This window comes from Coloeus monedula (genome assembly GCF_965178545.1).
Source record: "Coloeus monedula genome assembly, chromosome: Z".
Taxonomy (NCBI): Eukaryota; Metazoa; Chordata; class Aves; order Passeriformes; family Corvidae; genus Coloeus; species Coloeus monedula.
Window position 1 is genome coordinate 38082841 of NC_138822.1, and position 20298 is coordinate 38103138.

Here is a 20298-nt window from a genome sequence, read left to right on the forward strand (position 1 = left end):
TAATAATAAATTGGTTTTTGATGGGCAGAGACGTGATGATCAAAGTGTCTTTTTTTTACCCCTGGACCTCAAGTGATAAGAAAACGGCCTACCAAATACTGACATAATTTGATATTGGCAATTTATTATCTTAGCTTGTTATTTTCATACTTCTAATGTTTTTTTTCTGGCAGTCTTGGAAGACAAATCAGCAGCTGAAGCAGAGGGCCCTCAAAAAGAGCATCACTTCTTCAAGTGAGTAAGAAGCATCCCCATCTGAGTAACTTCTTCAGATGTTCTGTCATTAGTCTCAGGCTTATTATAATTATCCTTAGGGATTCTTTAAAATGTCTCTTCTAGTAGTGAAGATTTGGGGTCAGAGAGAAGAGTACTTCATACTTCAGCTTCCCACACACAGAAAATGCGTATTCTGTTCAAAATTACCCCAAAACTATTTCTGACTCAGAGGAAAATATCATAAATGTTAATTATGGCTCTTACCCTTCAGGTGTTAGTGAAGTGACAAGAAAAATAAGTCTATTCTCTTAGCTATGGAAGATAAGATAAGGAAAAATGACAGATAATGAAGGATAATGACATCAACCAATAGTAGATATCTGGAAGGAATTCTGTGAATCTTAACATCTCAGGGTCATGTCCTGTATCATCCTCGGGGGTTGCATGTTCTATGATTCTGTAATTTTACACCATGGAGAAGGAGCATTAGCTTTGACATTTGCTTGAGCCATATTAAGGCTAGAGGTGCTTCCTCGGCCTTACTGTTTTGTGACCAGTGATTCACCTGGTTTGTTTGTTTGTTTTGGTACTTCTTTACTGTTTTTACTGAAAAGACCCCTCTTGTTCTGCCTCATCTCTCAGCCTTTATTCAGGTTCAGCTCAGCAGCACTGAGGCTAATGGGTCAGACCACAAAACACAGAGGGTTTGCTTTTCAAACCTGTCACCAGCCTGCAGGTTGGAAATCTGCAAAATGTTACTGGTCATGTCAGTAGCAGAGAGATGGACAGGTGAGGAGAACTCCATAAACAGAGGAGGGAGGAAGACAGAATTTACTTCTGGGGGAAAATTTATCTTTGTGCATGATGTCTGTTCGCGATCTGTATCTTCAAATGACTTTGAAGATCCAAAGTCCTTTGGATAGTTACTGAAAGCAGGCCCTCTGCATGTGGATGAATTTCACCTATTTGAGAGGAAACTTTGTCTTCTGAAAAAACATTTTCATCCAAAGTTTTGACTTGAAAATTTCCATCCAAAATACAATAATAAGTGTTTTGCCGACCAATGAAAAAAATATGGAAAACGAAAAAAATATGAAAAAGGGGAAAAAAAGAAAAGACTATTAAGAAAACTTGAAGGATGGGAAGCCAGAAAGAGAAATGACCACTAAAACATTTTAAATGAGTATTGCTTGTTTTAATCAAGTTTTCAGATTATGTTTAAAAAAGGAGGAATAAGTATTCCGTTGTGGAAATACTTGCCTGTATTTAAACAGCTGTAGGTTTTTTCCCTCTCGCAAGGTCCTTTCTGTTTAAGTAGCCCTTGCGGTATCATTCTAGCACAGCCCTCTTTCCAGGATAGGAAATAATCCTGTTTAGTGTTTCATATCCATGTGTTTTATGCAAAAATAATGTGCTTTGTCTTCCACTAAATTTCTCAAAAGACCTAAATCCAAACTGACTTGGACAAACACCCCTTTCTGCAGGCAGTAGCCTCTCCTACAACCCCAGGAGAAGGCAGACACGCAGCACAGCACTGGATGTTCATGGGTCCTCCCCAGGCACTGGATGTAGCAGCCTGCACAGCTATTTTGTCCAAGGATGCTTTCAGGGACACAGCCTGGGACTCTCCAGGCCCTCTGAATCCTTTTGTACGACCTACCACTAACAAGCAGATCAACTTCAGCCCCTGTGGTCAGGCACTTCCAGGCACAGTTTCTGGTTTCTCAATCAGCTTGTGTTGCTTTTCCAGACAGAGAAGAAAATGGAGCCCAGTAATTCTCAAATAACATTGTGTTGATGTACTAGGTATGCAGTGTGGAAGAGAAGAGGGAAATTTTTATCATCTACAACCAGATATTGGTGACATTGGAATTTCACTTGTAACTACCTGTGGGATGCACTGGTGATAGTCCCTGAGAGATGAGCACACGATAGGTGGTACGGGTAGGCATGGCTGCTCCAGCATGTGGGGAAGTGAGACCAAGATACCGGTGTGGGATCATGACTGCAGCTTAGCTTCTTCCATAGGAACAAGGGTCTGGAAGGACATCTGTGACACCATAAAAGTAGTCAATGAGGTTATCACATTTCGTTCTGGATTTGCACTTAATTCGGTGGGAAAGGTCTATAGACCAAAGACTGTATTTTAGAAATAAAACAGAATCTTAGAGTAACACTTAGGGGCCTCAAAAGCCAAATGCTTTCTTGACTATTTGCTTGACATCACCAAGTATTAAGTGAAAGATACTTCCCTAAAGATTCAGTTTTTAAAAATTGCTTTATCATTGTATAAGGAATATGCCATTAGTGTCTGAGACAAAAGACTGTCCTTATGTCTAAACAGCACATAGAGCCAGCCTGTGTAACCTTCACATTTCTCTGCCCCAGGCTTTTTGTTGGCATCAACCATGTGCCTGGACCTCTCTTCAGGAAGCACTGAGGGCAACTTCCATAAAAAGGAGAAAAACAATTTAAATTCCTAGCAGGTTAGAATTTGGGCTGACACATTCTTCACCTATGGCTAAGCATGGTGTCCTTCCGTCTAAAATTAGTACCCTCAGACACCATCTTCCTAGATACAGGTTATCAGAGAAACAAACATACGATGGAGAAGATCAGCTGTGGGAAAGGATGGTGTTGGAAGATCCTTCAATAACTGCATTTAGGGCTATCTCAAGGACAACAAAAGTAGGCTTGAAATATTTCACTTTATTTAAGACCCTGAGCCACCTGGAAAAAATCATATCTGTTGTGGTATCATCTGGCTGCAATTTACCTGAGCCTGAATTCAAACCTGATCTTTAGGCTTAGTCACCTCCTGAGGCTGCAATTTTCTTCTTCTCCTGAGGCAGGTAAAGTTTAGTTAGGATCAGGAAATACCAGGATAGGTGATTCAGGCTACAGTCTCTGTGAGGTAACTGCTATCATCAGACGCTGTTAACATTTTTACTTGTTTAACTAAAACAAGCTATTGTTGCAGTACAATAAGTGGCAGTGGCCACTTCAACAGAACAATCGGAGGATTGGTAGACAGGCCTTCAGGACACAGAAGTTTAATTCTTACCTCACAGTTACGGCAAGTTCCCATGGTCCCAGTGGGAATTAGTTTGCATATTTCAATGTTACTGGTTTAGGAGTTCTCCACCCAGTTTTATGTAAGTTCATGTTTAGGTATTTTCCCTAATTGCTTATGTATTAGTTCTAGAAAGTTCTCTTTTCTTCGATGCCCCATTGCTTGGTTCATGTAACTCCCTCCCCTAAGTTATCCCCATTGGTTATTCTCCTGTTGTCTCCCCCCTCCTCAGTCAATCCCCATTGGTTGCTTCCCTTTCTTCCACCCCCACATAAAATACTGTGTTCTCCCTTATCCTTGGTCTTTGTCTCTGGACCCTCCACCTGTAATAAACCAGTTGGAACCTATACAAAGACCTCTCTCTCATCCTTTGCCTCCACCGACGCCTTGCCAACACCTTTGTTTGGGGCTTGCTCCTGGTGAAGGAGCCAGCCTTCTCTGTGTGCTGCAGCTAAAGCCAAGGACGTCTGCAGTTGGATGCTGTGCGGCCTCGGGCAGCCCCACTGGCATCAAGCTATGGATTAACCATGTCAATACAGTAGAACAGTATCAATGGGAGTTAGAAAGTTGGGCTTTGTAGGGGCTGCCTAGGAATTTAATGCTCACAGTGCCTGCTGTTAACTACATAATTTTAGGTCTAGGCCATGTAAAGCACCACCAGCTAAGGCAAAGCAGTGGGCATGATATCATGGTGCCTGATCTCATTGCAGATTACTGCTGATGGTCTAAATCTAGCTGGATCTAAATCTGGCTTTATCTTCTCGGTGTGGACACTGGTAGGGGACTCCAGGAAATGAGGATTACTTGCTTGAGCTGTACTAGAGGCTTAAGGCAGACTTCAGTAACTGTGCATAGTATTATAACTGGTTTGGAAGTCTTCATCCATGTTTTACCTCATGTTATTTAAACTCAATGGGTTAATTTAATTATAGCATTGGGATTAATACTTGTTCTGACAAGCAGCAATAATTACTATTTTGAAGAGAGAAGTTTTCAAGACTACATGTGTGCTTTGTAGAGAGGTATGTGCTAGGGTATAGATTATGTGAGGAACTGATTTGCTAATCTGGATTAAGGTTGATTGTCCAAAGAGAAAATATTAAATCAAATCAATATGAAAATAAATAAATCAAACTATAAAAACCAGCATTTACTATGAAATTAGGTTTCAAACCATCGAGGACTGATCTGCTGTTTTGGCAGTCAGAATCTTGTTCAGCAGCTGAAAACATCCCAGAAGTTAAATTTACATTTTGTGTGTCTTTGGCTTCAGAGTAATTAAAACTGCTAGACCTATATACTAAATGACATACGGAATGGCTGAGAGTGGTTTATGGCTGCCCATTGGGACTAGGGATCAGTCAAGGACCAAGGTTCAGATGAACATGCAAAACAGGGTTTATGGGGCTACTGGAACAGATCCACAGGCTATCCTGATTGAACTTACTGATTGGATGGAGCACAGAGCCACTGGGAGGGACACAGCTGATGAGGCGGGGGGTGTGCTGCATGCTTACTTATACTTGGAATAGATCTCCACTTCCTGCAAAACCAAAGAGCATCACTGACAGAGAATGCAAAAGATTGACTTTAATGGACACGGGTGATTGCCATTCATTTGTTTATGCTTAATAAGGGAAAACTGAAAATATTCAGGTGAAAATTGTATGTATGTAACCAAGTTGGGAATGGGCTAGATTTTTGGTGTGCTTTACCAATCTAGGCAGGAATTAAATCAGCCTAGGAATTTTAGGGTTTTTTACCCCTTGTTCCCTACCGATAAGTTTTAGTGAAGTTATTGTTAAAAGCTCACAACAAAGAGACTATTGGTGTCACTGTGTTTATTCCATGTTAAATATTTTCCCAGCAGAACTGGGAGGGATGGAAAGCACTTCAAGACACTTAAAATAATGAGCTATTTCCTCTCCTTACAGCACTTAAAATAATTGTCTTAGGGAGGGTGAAGAGTCATTCCTGGCAATAATTTAGTGTGTTCTCTTCATATTATTCCTTTCAGCGATATCAAGGTTGTCTGTAATAAATGACTCTTCTACAGCTGACAGCTTTGATAACACTGTTCATTTCCCATAATAAATAAGATCAGCCTTCAGTGCCACTTTCACTGACATTTATCTTGTGACTCTACAGGTTTTTTAATCAGTGCAAGGCCAAACACAGACCTTACTGTGTTTGTGACAGGTCCTGAGCCTGACTGTATAGCTGCTATTGTAGTGAATAAACATCTGTCCCCTTTACCTAATAAGTAAAGACTAGCTGACATCAGGTGGTGTGCAAATGAAAAAGATGGGAGAGGTTGCATAAGCAACGCCTTTAAGATGTCAAAAGTGAATCTTTCAACAGCAAGATAAAAAGTAGGACAGCAATTATGACCTGCTTTGCATGTACTTCCTGACCTCCCATGGTTTTCCACTGCCTGCCTGGGGACAACAAGAAGGTCTGTGCTTTGAATAATGAGTGTGGTATCTTGCTAGGAGAACCCAGAAGATTCATGCCAGGTCTGATTTCAGTCACTGTCATTTCCCTTGGAGACACTATTTGCAAAACTCAGAACTGGTTGAAGAGCCATTAATAAGCTACAAACAAGAGGACTGCTATTCAGAAGACAACCCTTCTGCTGCTTGAAGAAACAGGTTTTTGAATAAGGTTTCTCTTAGCAGCAAGCCAATATACTTAAGTTAATACACTGTATGAAATCAGGAAACCCAAGCAATTATTTTAGCTTACATACAGAAAGAAATCTACTTCAAGGCCAGGTTGGATGGGGGCTTTGAGCAACCTGTTCTAGTGGAAAGCATCCCTGCCTATGCAAGGGGATTGGAACTAGAGGTTCTTTCTGGTCATTTTCAATCCTAACCATTCTAGGAGTCTATGAATTCATGAAGTAAACATAAAAAGACTAGAATCCAGAGGAATTAACAAATAAAAGAATACAGTATCTTGTCTCAAAAATTAACCTGCTTCATTCACTTACAATTTTAACGTAAAAATTAAGGTCCATTATACTTGAATAAAAAATAACTTTTATTCAACAGAAATTTTTTGAGACTGGAAAGTCATGACATCCTTAGAAGCTGTACAAATTGACTGGTGGTGTCAAAAGCCTTTTGACCCCTTCGAGTCTTCCTTCCACCATCTATTCCTCAACCCTCCCACAGTGGATGGACACAGGAGTACTTTAGTTGGAAACTAAACTGTGCCAGTTTGGACAAATTTGGAGGAAGAGATATCATCTGATAGAAGGCGGGTTACAACCAGCCCTCCCCCACCAGGGGCGGGAAAAAAGAAATTTTCCTCGGAGGAAAGTGAAGGAGATAAAAACTATTTAACAAACACACAGGAAAAGCATAATAATGCTAAATAATAAAACCTCTCACTGTGGAGAAAAACCTGGAAAAATTGCAGAGTCCTTCCGTAGGTGTAATCTTTCTCCTCCTCCTTGGAGCCTCGGTCGAAAATTCTCCCAATGTGTTCTGATGTTGAAACAGTCCAGAAGAGAAGGGAAAAAATGAAGTCCAGGAAAACAAAGTTCAACTCTCCATCTCCCTCCAGAGAAAAGGAGCCAAAAGCTGGCTAGAAAGCAAGTAGGGTGCTTCCTCCGCTCTTGCTACTGCAGCAGCAGAGGAGTGTGTATCTGTGTCCTTGAACAACTGCTTTGAAAAGTTTGCTCAGTTTTTTCCCTCTCCCCCCTCTCAGGCTCAGTTTAAAGGTACAGAAAGTCACAAAGTTAATTCCTGGGCATAGAGCAGCAATAGGGGATACGCATCATAAAGTCACCCCAAGACAATAGCTAACCTGATTTTTTTTATATTGAAGTCAAGAAAGAAGCAGAATGCTGATGATAAAAATACAATTAAGAACAATCCTATCTTCCACTCCTTAACTTGACAGATGTGTATGCTGCTGGAACAATAAAAATAGGAATGAGTGGTTTGTTCCCTTACATTTTGCTGAAAATTAAAATAGGCACCTTCACATTACTCAGTTTCATGTGATAGAAAAATTTCAGGGTCCTGAATGTCTTCACAGCTCCAGAGATTAGTAATGTATTACAACTGGCTTACAAAGCCAGAAAGTTTAAACTGGCCTTCCAATCTGAACAAAAAGAAATTTGAATGGCTTTGCAAGTCATGTGTTCTTTATGAATCAATCTAATAAAAAGGATCTTACACTACTCTTTGTTTATTGGTTAGAATGTCACAATTGTATGTGCTATTATTGTAGCTCTCCTTCACATTAATTCTGTCACCTCATAGGCTTTCCTCTTTTAATTTCTATGATTTATTTAATTGCTGCTATTTTACAAACCAACAGACTTAATTTCATTTCAATATAATATGAAAAGATGCTTCCACTGTAAATGCTCAAGGGGAAGGCAGGGTGTCGTATCTATAGCTTACTCAGTAAACTGGACCTAACTGGCCTCTGCTTGAACCTAGTGCTATTTAGATGCTTTGGCATTTCTCACACTTGTAGAATGGCTATGTTCCCAGGAATAGTAACTGAGCATGTGAGTTCCTTTTAGCAATTCTCCAAGCCCTGAATAGAGTCACATTTTCTGCAGTCCAATTCTATGCAGCAGTGATAGCCCTTTCTTAAAATACAGCCTTCCTTCTCCTTAGTCTATCTTGAACAAATATCTGAAAATTAATATGCAAGCTTACAAACTTACATAGGGTAAAAGTGGCTAATTCTTAGGAAAATTAGTTTTTTAAACTTCTCAGCAACCTACTATATCTCAGAAGTCTAACTTCAGCCATTTAATCTTCATTCTCTCCAGGGTTAAACCATGAATCCTGAAGCCACAAAATTGTTTTTATTACTATAAATCTATTAGAAACTCTAAACTGTGAAGCAATGAGAGTACCAGATGTCTGTCCATTTCCATTAGCAAGACTGAAACCTCAAACAATACTGGCATCACTAAAGGAGGAAGCTAGATACAAGGGGTATCTGCGGTGGCACAGGGGAATCAGTCATGGCACTGACATAATTTTGGTCTATTGAGCACAGTTCACCTGCAGCAACCTTGGGCAAGTGTATGCAGCCTGACATGTAGTGAAATAGTATATTTTCATGGCAACTACTGAAATAAGGGAAGTTTTAATGGTTTGGGGTTTTTCCTCTCTTTTTTTTACAGAGACGTAGAAGAGATGTGGAAAATCAGAGAAACACTTTTTTACCATGAGGTAAAAATGGGGGAGATACTAGCAAAAAACACTACTAACAAACTACAAATCCTTTTTTTTGTTTGTTTGTTTGGATATATACAGTAATTTTTTTAATAAAGTGTTGCTTCTCTTCTAGCATCCCTTGGCTTTCCAAGTAAAATATTTGTGTCATGAGTTAGCAAGCATAGTCCTGGAAGTGATGTTCTTGCAAAGGGGTGCTTACAGCTCCTCTATGACCTGATAGAACCTATCAACTGGCCAGTTTGAATATGGACAATTTTTTAAGCCACTTAGAATTTTGACCACCTCTGTGGTCCACATTTAAGAATGGACAAACCCCAGGAAAGCTCTCTCTTGCTTCCGGCCAGAGGACTGGTAACTGGGCTGGGCCCGTGCGGGGCCCAGCGGCCCTGCTGGGCCCTACTCAGGTCGGGCCAGGCCGGGCCACAGCCATCCTGGAGCTGTGCAGCCCTGTTCCACCTGTGGCCCCCCCACAGCCCTGTTATGTGCAGAGCAGCCCGGTTTCTCTCCCCCTCTCCAGTGTGGCCAAGATTCAGCTGAAGCTGCCTGCTGCCCAGCAAAGATCATGTGAACAACAGCGATAAGTGAAATTCCAGCTGCAAGGCTTGGGTGAGATTAACCCTTTTAGTGCTGTGAAGAGCTGAAAACCTGAGGGAGGAGAAAGAGGAGATGCTTAAAGCTGAAATTCTGTTGTAAAGCTATGGTGGTGATGGACTGTGGTGTATCAGAGTACCCGTTCTAATTTCATGAAAGCATGGAGGGTGGAGCATTCAAACTGTACTTGTAAGCAAAAGCACCTGTGCTGAAACAAGCAAATGCTGAAGCAGCTGTAATTTGATGAGAAGTTTGAACAGGGAGAGATGGAAGCGATGAGGACTCTTGCTCCAGCTGGAAGGAGAAGACCTCTGTTCCTAGAGATGCTCCCAGAGATAGTCCTAGAGATGAAGATGATGAGGACCCTTTTCCTCCCAGGGAAGAGGAGGGCCTTTATTCTTAGAGATAAAATACTCCCAGAGATGGGTGAAGATAACTTTTGTTTCTGAACGGCTCAACCTTAAAATGGTACCCCATTAGCTCAAGATTGGACCCTCGAAATCAGTTGTGGGAAAAGCTGTAAGTCATGGGAGGGGACTCTCACATGCAAGCAGAGAACCATCCCGGGTGGCTGTCTCATTGTGGAGATGTCTCCATAGTATGAGCAAGAGAGACTCCTCTTCCTAAATGAACTGAACAAGGATATTATGGAAGTGGTAAACAGACTGAACATCTCAAGGGTTGTCTTTTACATTGTCAGTGGGAAAAGGGAGAAAGGTGGGGGGAGGAGACGTGTTCTGATGGTGTGGTACGATTTTTTTTTCCCCCTTCTTTTAGGTCTATTAGTAAACTTCTTTATATTCTTCCAAGTTTTGTGCCTGCTTTGCTCTTCTCCTAATTCTTATCTCACAGAAGAGAAACAGTAATTAGTATTTTGGACCAAACCACTACACTAAATTGGTATTTCTGCCCAGTTAAAACTGAACCCGCTACAATGTGTAATATACCTAAAAAGCTTACAGATATGGTTGTTGTTGAAAATCCTACCTTACCTATGCTCAACTGTCTTTCTCCACCCTGAACTCCTAAACCCTCAGTGCCTTCTATTCCCTCATGCAACATCCTCCTTCAATGATCAGAGAGTCTTTGTTATATCCCCTTACAACCAAGTGCAGTGAAAAGGTACATGTACCTATTAATTCTGTCACTAACTGCTACGACAGACCCTAATGTTTGGTTTTGACAAGTCCAAATGTGGAATCAGGTGCCAGAACCAAGAGCAGAAAACTACTCTCTTCATTTTTACTGAGCCCTCCAAGCAAAACAAAACAACAACAGACAATAAGAAAGCACCACTTCAGTCACCCCCGCCTCCCCTCAAAAAACCTAAACCAAACAGAACACAAAACAAAACCCTAGAAGTCAGGTGTAGATGAAGAAGACTGGAAAAGACTGAGTGGAAGGGAAACAGGCAGACAGAAGAGGAGTGGAAAAAGTGTTATCAGATGAAAAGTGAAGGACATTCTGAAGAACTCAGCTGGTAGAGAGTGAGCTAGAAAGGCTCTAACTTCAAGCAAAGAGAGATGGAAAATTAATGGCTTCTTGGTCTTACATGATGGTTCTTAATGGCTTGGAGCAATAATGAGGAATTTAACAGCTGACTGGGCTGTAAGTGAAAGAGGCAAAAGAAGAAGAAATGAATTCTTAAATTTTTTTTGGCAACCTATTCAGTGGAACTTATTCAGAGGAAGGTATCCCTTCCCATTACAGGAGGAGTGAACTAGGTGTTCTTTAAGGTCTCTTCCAAACCAAACCATTCTGTGAGTCTGACATTATTGGACTTTGGCTGGCAGTTCACTGACAGAATGGAAATTAGACAGTCATTAGCAAGCTCAGGACTAACAGAGTAAGAAAAGTAAGACTGAAACAACAAAGCTTAAAAGAGGGCAGGAACTGAAAGACATAGGTGAGAGAAATTATGTTGAGTCAGGAAGCAACTGAATGTGAGAAAGAAAGCAATTGAATGTGAAAAAGATGTGGTTGAAACTAAAGCCTGTGATCACACAATTAAATGTAATACTGAAAATACAGAGCAAGATAGTTTGTGCTACAAAGAGTTGCATTTCTTCTTGCAACACTGTCCAAACTTGTGAGTGCTTAATTTCTGGGTCTGGTATTAGAGTGGATACACACCATTTGCAGGAAAAGGTAATTTTGCTAACAAGGAAAGAGGTAGCAGGCCTAAATCTTAACTGAATACTCCTGCTGCCTTGTGTCTGCCCTTTAATTGCAGTTATTATAGCAGGAAATTCACATTTTCTCCAAAGACTTGAACCAAGGTTCAAAGCCACTAGTTATAAGCCATGGTTATAAGCCATGTGGTTAAGAATGTTTTCATCATATGCTACAAGGGTTTAGCATTTTGTCATGTAAGTTAGTCTTGGAAATGGTAAGAAAAATTTGAAGGATTTGCGAAAGTATGTTTATCCCATGACTTACCTTCCCAAGTCTTTTTACAGAGAAATACTGCTTATATTTCTTCATAGTAGGAAGAAATGAAGTTGCACTGACAACCATGATAACTTAGATAATCAGTAATTTAAAAAGAAAAGTTCAATCAAAGGAACTGTTTTTCACAGGACAAAATTGTAGAATTGACTTTTTTAAGTTGGAAAAGACCTTCAGGATCATCAAGTCCAACAACTCAGAGCAGGAACAAAAAGATGCTGAATGGTTGAGCCAGGTGCAAGGAATCTGTTCAACCAAAATCATAAAATCATTGTAGAATAGCTGTTTTCCCCCACCAGTGCTATCCACGTGGGGTGCACTGATGCTGGCAGAGACCCTACTGAGAAAGCAAGATAGGGCTGTACAACTGATCAGCATCCTCAGGCTGTACCAGGTAAAGCTGAAGATACAACAGGCACAGATGTACTTTGGCAAATCACCAGGAAGTTTAAAGCATATAACAGAACACATTAAAAACATAAAACTTTCTAGAAATCTCTGTCCTTGGCACCCACAAAGCTTCATTGCATTCCTGAGCCAATACAAATTGCTACAGCATTTTTTACCCAACCACGACCCATTCACTAAACTGAGCCAGGACATAGCACAGGACTGCTCATGGCCAAGACTCAACTGAGTTAAGGCTGCATTTGAGTATGTAATGTTGCTGACACACTCTGAAAAGAAAAGGAACTGTACAAAGACACATAAGGTGTAAGTTTAGCATGTTCCTATGTGCTCAGGGCAAGTTCTCCAAAATAATTTCTGTTCTGTGAACAGAACAGTATATGGTTTCTGAGACCACCCTCCTGTAGTGACAGCCAATTCAGTTGTTCCTTTTCTTTACAAGTTGCTAAGGAAAGAGAAAAATGCTTATTTTACTGTTTGAGTTTATCTTGCCAGAAGGACTGAAAGTTGTACTCATAAAAACTAAACAAAAACTGTTACTGTGCCAAATAATATTTTTGGTACTTGGGTGGCATACTTTTGATCCTTTCATGAGTATACGAGGCTTATGTGAAGAAAGACCCTGGTGTTATGGATCACAAAGGTGGTTGTTCTTCCAGTAGCAAGGAAAATCCTTCCCTGTGAAGAGATGTAAACAAATTATATTTTGGAAGCAAAGTACCAGAAACTGAAGTAGTGATAACCTCTGATAATAACAAAATACTTCATAATTCTACATTCAGATAAGCAAAAATAAGGTTTGAAAGTTTCTAACTGAGAGACCAAGCTGAATTCACTCTACAGATAGAACATGATACAGAAGGGCCTGAAGAGATTTTTCTGAGAGCCTCAGAATACCTGGAAAGAGAACTAAGGTCTTTTGAAGACAAATTCAGTATTGACTGTGTTACGCTGATGCATCCTGCTTTTTCCCCTGAGGTTTCTTCCCCTCTTCAGGACAAGAAACTATCCTTCCATAACTTCTACATCAACATGTCACAGACTAAAAATTGTACCCACAAATTTTCTCTAACTAATGTGTAAAATATTTCACCTGATCTTTCCACTATGGATGCTATTTTCTCACTCAGGCTGAGACTTTTAACAGAATAAAACTACCAGTGCTTGTGTGTAGTGCAACTCTGTCAGCAGTAAATACGAAAACAGCTCCAGCAAAGTAGTGACATCTGGAAGTGACGTCACAATAAAATAATATTCAATTTCACAGCAAAACCTATCCCCATATTCAAGCTTTATGTTATGATATATCTGTGATATACGAAGGGCAGACAGTCAAAAGATTTAGAAATATGACTAGGCAACTCTCACACTTCCTCCTTGTTAGGGAGGATGAAAGTTTGGTAAAAAAGTTTCACAGATATGTAGGCTTGGCAGAAAGATCTCTGAATGTAGAAACTGAGGATGAGATAGAAATGAAAGCAAGTTTTGACACAGAGTAAAAGATATTTTGCTGAAACACTGATCACTGAGTAACTGAGAAGGCAAAGGGTGGAGATGAGTTGGAAGAAAATTTTTATGAATAGGACAAAGGTATGTGACTACAAACAAAGACGTGTTTTTCACCAAGTAAATAACTCTCAAGAAGAGCTAAGTAAATAGAAAACATGTGTTTACCAAAAAGAGAGATATGGCAGGCAAACAAGAAATGTCGATGTAGCAAGAAAAAGAGAGGTCTGAGAATTTTCCATTGTAAGCTTAAATTGTAACTTACTTACTCTTGTGATTGGATAATAATGACTATAATATGGTGATGGTAGTAGCTATGATAGGCTATAGGCAAATGTAAAGTATTGTGTATGGTGCTTATTGGTTGTTATGTGTTAAGATACTCTGCAAAGTAAAGTATATAATGCTTTGTAACTTGAACAGAAAGTGGCTTCAGGTATGCTTACAGCTGGAGCTGGCAGCTGAAAGGCTGGCTCTGGATACCCACTCCCTGAAATGCTGTAACTTCCCTATGCAATAAACAGCTTTCAAGAGAGCCACCTGAAGTCCAGACATCCTTCGTAAAACTTTCTCCTATACCTCCTGTAATGTGTCATAACTGCAAAGGATGAGCATGATTCACAGGATGTTGTTACTCTTCTCCTTCCTTATGTGTCAGACCTGACTGATTCCAGAAGTTTAATTTGGGTTTTTTTGATGTAGATGTGATGTAGCCCAATGCTTGGGCCTCATGTGAGGGTTTTGGTCCAAAAACACTGGATGGTTGAAAATTTTTTGTCCCAAGAAAAAAATCTTTTAAATTTAGATTGTTGCATTGACTAGCATTCTCTTCTTCACTTCATCTATGAAACTGACATGCATTATTAATTTCACAACAAATAAAGGACACTCTTCTGTTTGTGCATTGGGAGCACAGCTCAATTAAACTTTTTCAATCAGTGGCTCGAAATCCTTGGGAGATCTGTGGCCTGTTTCTCAGGCTTCCTTTACCAGCTAGTCTTCCTTTACCAACTGGTCTGAAATCTACTGTCAGTAGATTTCAAACTATTGTGCAGTGAAGGATCTGTCTGCAGGAAAATATGATGAAGTTCACAATTGGGAAAAAAGATTAAACCACTGGACTTGGAAGTTGTTGAAGTGGATGCATGCTCTTGAGTGTTGCACAGAAGTCTCCAGTGTTGCTTACAGTCTTATAAAACTCAATACCACTCTGAGATGAATGCCTTCCACAGCCTTTAAGGTCCTTATACTAAGCTTGACCCATAGGTGCAGTACATTGTTCCATGTATTTTTAAAGTCTGGATTGCATAAATGGTATTTACAATCTCTGCTCAGTGGCAGTAATGGCTAAGGAAATCATGTATGTACATGGGTAAAGTAACAGGGAAAGAATAACAATGCTTTAGATACACTTCTGTGTTCTCTGTGTGCAATGATTAATGCCTCTGGAGTCAGCACATAAGAACCAGTTGCTCTGAGCACATTGAAAAAGTGAACATGTCTTCAGTTCTGATTCATCTGGGTTCTTGTACAAGCCTGTGGAACAGCAAGTGTAGCAGTCTCATCTCCTCCCTTTAAACAAGGCCAAGAAAATAATAATCAGTGTTTCTGAATGTTGTTCCTGCATTTCTTTTTCTATTCTCTTCTCCCACATCACAGAGAGGAGTTCCACCAGAATGGCTTTAATAGCTTTTAGGTGTCATTAAGACAGTGTGTAAAAACTGATGGAAGTAAAATGTCCTGCTACTTTCTCACCACCATGTTCATGTTCTACTGCTCACTGGATTTTGGACACAGGACAACGCATGGCAGTGGTATTCCTCCTGAGACTGCTGGGGAGGTAACAGTCTGTCAGTGCAACATACCTTTGATAGCTCTTTCAGACTTTCACAGTTCTTTTTCTTACAGCTGCATACAGTCTTAAATTTGGGGAAAGCCTGCTTTGGGGTGAATTGCCTACACACTGCCACACCTGGAGGTTCTGACTTTGGTTGTTATGAACCAAACTTCTACAAGTCTATAAACATGCACCAGGCTTCATCTTGTTAGTGGATTTGAGGAATAGTCACTTTGATGATGGTTAGTAATACCTCCTGTTAGTCTACCTGACCGCACTCACTTGCAGTGCTTCTTTAGTTCTAGAGTATCTTCCTTCCTCCTAGGGGAACTACTTAAGAAGCTCAGCTTTACTCTCTCCAAGCAGGAGTCATGCAATGTGACGCCAGAGCATGACCAATGAACATGCCTCTCAAAACACCTCACCCTCCTCTGGGTGTTGGTTTGAATAAACAAATAATGATTGCTTCCTAGAATCGTCTGACAAAGAATACTGGCACTGTGAGGTAACTGGTTGAAAGCAGGACAGGCAGGACTCCTGTCTACCACACCCTATGTTGTCATGTACCTGGAACTCTCTTAATGCTCATGCAGCCTTTGAAGACAAGTCGAAGATCCCATTTCTGTAGCCCAAACTCCACAGGTAGGTTATTATGAGAAGTACATTATCACAAAGTGAGAAATAACTCCCAAAAAACTGTCCTCCAAGAAATTAATTTTTTTTAACCCTTAAATATTCACAGTGTGATATGACATAACTCCTGGTTAATTATCAATCAAACTTACTGCTGTACTATTGGAATCTGCCTGACATTGTGAACAGATTAAGGAAGTAGAAAATTTCTGCAGGTCTAAGGTACCTGCTGTCTGCCTTTCAACATATTCTACCAGCATTATTTTTATAAATCGGAGCTAGAAATGACAATATCTGAGCATTCAACTCAGTATGGTGAAGTATTTTATGTTGGCCATAAGTTGAGGTCTGTGTGATTGCCCAATTAGTCAACTGCAAACCTGGTGCAATCTCTGGATTGAGCTAATATTTCAAACATCATTGAGTCAAATTCATCTTGGATGAATTCTAGCTGAGAGAGGGCCTGACTATAGGTGCCTACCTTTGTATCTGGGTCCAGGAAAATTCCAACATTGCAGAATCCTATTACAACTTTTTTGGTCCTCTAAAGTATCCTAAGGACTGTATTTAATAAATTTTAAAGAAATGTCTATAAAGAGATACATTATTATTAAATTCAATTATATAAATAATCTGAGCTGCTCTGCCTCATCCCTTAAATATAACATCGCTGTAAATAAATTTGCATTTGTTTTGTTGTTTCTTTCCATTTTGAAGTCTAGCACTCCTCAATAAGCATCATCTTCTATGGAAAGCAAAAAAAAGGAATAAACTGAGAACAAGTCTCTAAGCCTCTTCCTTCTCAAGCTGCCCAGTGTTGTCCTGTTTCATGACTTGTCCCCTAATTTCCCATGTGATTAGCTTCAGCAATCATTCAAGAGCTAAATCTGTGAAGAACTACCATTAAAATAAAGATCTCACCTTACAGGCTTGAAAGTAGTTGCCTGATTAAACTGCATGTCTGAAGTTCATAAAATCAAGTTGACAATGTGATCTTTGGAAATAGAGGTGTGTTGAATGATGGTACTATTGGGTATTTTCACTTCCTGGACAGACAGTATTGTGTTCCAGACCTCATATGTTTAAGGCATCAAAAAAAACCAAAACGGTGGAATGATTTCAGTTTACTTTCAAAATGTTTATTATAACACCCACTCTCCAATTTCTTATGTAAAATAATTTTTTCACCTAAGGCAAGTCTATGGCTGTGCTCAGTAGAGTAACAGGAAGAAGCTTTTATTCCTTTGCTCTTAAAACTTGTGAGAGATGCAGATTGTGTGACAATAGAGAGCCTATCCAACAAGAGGCTGAACAGTTTGGTCTCTGTTCTATACACACAAGCATTCACACTTTGTTGGACTAAAATATCAAGACTTTCGGCTACAGAAAGAATTAAATGGTTGGTAGGAGTATTTAACAAGGCATTAAAGTCAGTGAATATGCCTATCTGGACTTAAACAGACAAACTACCTAGCAAACACTGATCTAAATGACCTTATTTAAAGATTCAAAGTAAGACATTCAAAAAGCTCTGAATCTCACACAAATAGTGGGCATCTCAGAGATGAAGAATATAGAGTAATGAAGGAGGACTACGGAGATGCTATTCACCACTACAGGGAGTAAATTCGTATGGCCAAAGCTCAGCTAAAGTCCAAACTAAGCAGCACTTTGAAGGACAATAAAAGGCCTTCTTTTTTAAATATGTTAACTGCAAAAGAAGTGCCAGAGATCATATTGGTCCATTACTGGATTAGGTCAGTCATCTCAAAATCAGGATGCAGACAAAGCAGAGGCATTTTTGCCTTTCTGCCTCTAACATCAGCGACTCCTAAGCTCTCTTTTGGAAGGCCGTGATTATGGAAATTATAAACTCCCAGCTAACTCTGAGCTTGAGACTTGCTGCTTCAGCTGAATGCATATAAATTTGTGCAGCCTAATGGGACCTGTGCCAGTGTACTGAAAAACCTGGCTTACGTCCTTGCAGAATCTCTCCCCATTATTTTTTCCACAGTGTTTGGAGTCTGGAGAGGTCCCAGTCAACTGGAAGCATAGCAAATGTTCTCCCAGTTTTCAAGAAGTGTAGGAAGGAAGACTCTGGTAATTGCAGGCCTGTAAGTCTCACTTCAGTGACTGGTAAAATTATGAATAAATTTATTCTGGGAGTTAGTGAAAAGTACCTGAGACACAATGCAGTCATTGGTCATAACCAGCACTGGTTCATAAGGGGCAAGTCCTGCTCCACTAAATTAATTTCCTTTTATGACAAGGTCACCCATCTAGTTGTCCAAGGAAAGGCAGTGGATATGGGTTCTTTGATATTAACAAAGCTTGATACTGTCTCTTCACATCATCCTTCTGGATGAAATGTCCAGCACTCAGCTACTCAAGTTCATTGTATGTTGGGTGAGCAACTGGCTGACTCAAAGAATTAAAGTAAATGGGGTCATATCAGGCTGGCAGCCAATCACCAGTGGGGTTCCCCAGGGCTCAGTATTCGGCCAGTGCTCTTTAGTGTTTTATAAATTATCCGGATGTGGGAATTAAATGAATATTAAGGAAGTTTGCCAGTTATACTAAAAGAGGAGGAACTGTTAACTCCCTCAAGGGTAGAGAGAACTTACAGAGAGATGTGGATAAACTAGAGAGGTGGCAATCACCAACTGCATGAAATTTAACAAGAGCAAGTGTCAGATTCTCAACCTGGGACAGAGTAATCCTGGTTATATATAATTGGTGGATGAGAGACTGAAGAGAAGCACCAAAAAGAAAGAGATCTGATGGTTTAGGTAGAGGCAAGTTGGATATGAGTCAACTTCATGCCCTGGCGGCCAAAAGAGCCAGATATGTCCTGGGGTGCATCAAGCACAGCACCCAGGAAGGTGCCTCGGTACAAGGGTATCAAACTATTAAGAGTGTGTCCAGAAAAGGGTGACCAAGGTGGTGAAAGACCCTGAGGATAAGGCATTCAAGAGCAGCCGAGGTCACTTTGTTGACCTTGAAGAAGGGACGGTTGAGGGTTGAGGGTTGTCCTTTTCAGAGACTACAGCTTCCTCACAGCAGGCAGTGGAAGAGGGTCTCCCCTCTCTGGTGACCAGCAACAGGACATGAGGAAATGGAATGAAGATTCATCAGGGGAAATTCATACTGGACATTAGGAAAGTGTTCTTTATCAAGATGGTCACTGGAACAGGTTTCACAGGGAACTGGTCACAGCACCAAGCCTGTCAGAGTCCAATGAGTGTCTGGATGATGCTCTTAATCATCTGGTTTAGGTTTAGGTAGTCCTGCAAGGAGCAGGGCATTGGATTAGATGATCCTTATGGACCCCTTACACCTTAAGACACTTGATGAGTCTAAAAGGAAGACAAAGGATCTGTCCCACGAGACAAAAATGGAATTTACATACTGTTTACTGGTTTTGTTTACTTAAAGAGAAACCTGTTTCCTTGAAACACGTATAAGTTTAGCAGATCTTGTAATCCTGAAGATTTAACAAAGTGACTGTAACATAGGTGTATCTTTTAATCTTTGTAATTCAAAAGTGTAGCCATTGACTTGCTGGCTGGTATACTAACGCAAGGCCAGTGGGAAGTAAGAATCAGGCCACCAGATGGTAAAGCATAAATTCATGAATGCATTATGCAGTTTACTTTCTGAGTGTTGCTTATCCAGAAAGAAAGAAACAACTTATTTTCATTCTTTTTAGATTATTTAGAGTAGGATTTGGGGAAATTTTTTATCACTAAAACACCTTTTTTCAAACTAGCGTAAATTGTTTCATTTCTTCCTAAATTTTTATTTTTAAAAGCTTGATAATTCAGGTCATCAAAAATATTTAAAGAAAAAATAACATTTCAGAATTTTCTTTAGTTTCTTCAAATATAAGGTCTGAATACAGACCTTTTTTATAGGATGTTGCTTGTAGAACAAAGTAGTTTTATAGTTCAATGGTATAACAACAGTCATGTAAATTTAAACTTTTACTTAACAAGGTGTTCATAGCTCACAGAGGAAGAATTTCAGTGTGATCCCTACTAATTTATGGAATGGCATAAATCAATATTAACACGAGATTATACAGAAACTAGTCTGTAAATATCAATATACTAAAACAGAACTTCAGAAAATATTTAGGGGTGGTAGAAGTAAGAAGGAAGATTCTTATTTGGTGTGAGTTGCTGGTTTTGGCTTTCTTTTCTGAGAAGAATATCGATAGAGTTTTTGTCATATGAACTAAACGTTTATGACAAATATGAGATAAATAAATGTCTTTTCACATGTCTTAAACACAGGATTTCCAGACAGTTACAGTGATAAAATAAGGGTCCTGGTCTAAAATCAATGCACCTTTATGATATCAGATACATCTG